Consider the following 649-nt stretch of genomic DNA (forward strand, 5'->3'; position numbering starts at 1 on the left):
GACAAAAAAATTGGAATAAAAAGGCCAACATAAACAGTGAAAAAAGTGATAGAAATTTGGAAAAAAAAGCCCAAATAAACAGTGTAAAAATTTGGGGGGAAAAAGCCCACATAAACAGTGAAAAAATGTTGGGAAAAAAGCCCACATAAACAGTGAAAAAAGTGACAAAAAAGGCTACATAAACAGTAAAACATTGTTGGAAAAAAAAGGCCATCTTGAAGGGTCACACGATGCAAGACTACAACTAGCTTCCTGTGGAAAAACGTAACCAAGCCAGCTAGCTACCTACTAGTGTTAAGCCGCCTACACAGGATAGGCAATTTGCTCTCGGCGCAGCGCAGGCAAACGCCATGGAGAGCAGTTTCCCTCTGCTAGGTAACGACATGCTGTTATCTGATTGGTTCGGTCGGCATTATCTGTCCTTCAGATGTTAAAATATTGTTTTTATATGATTATGTGATGGCTCACCGTTGCTGTAGAGGAGCTGTAGCCGGTAGTGGATCCCGTTGTTGGTCTTCTCTCCGTTGTACTCCTGTCACACACACACACACACACACACACACACACACACACACACACACACACACACACACACACACAGGAAGACAAACAGAGAGACAGACACAGACACACACACACACGTATACAC

Source organism: Perca flavescens, chromosome 10 (genome assembly GCF_004354835.1).
Source record: "Perca flavescens isolate YP-PL-M2 chromosome 10, PFLA_1.0, whole genome shotgun sequence".
NCBI classification, from domain to species: Eukaryota; Metazoa; Chordata; class Actinopteri; order Perciformes; family Percidae; genus Perca; species Perca flavescens.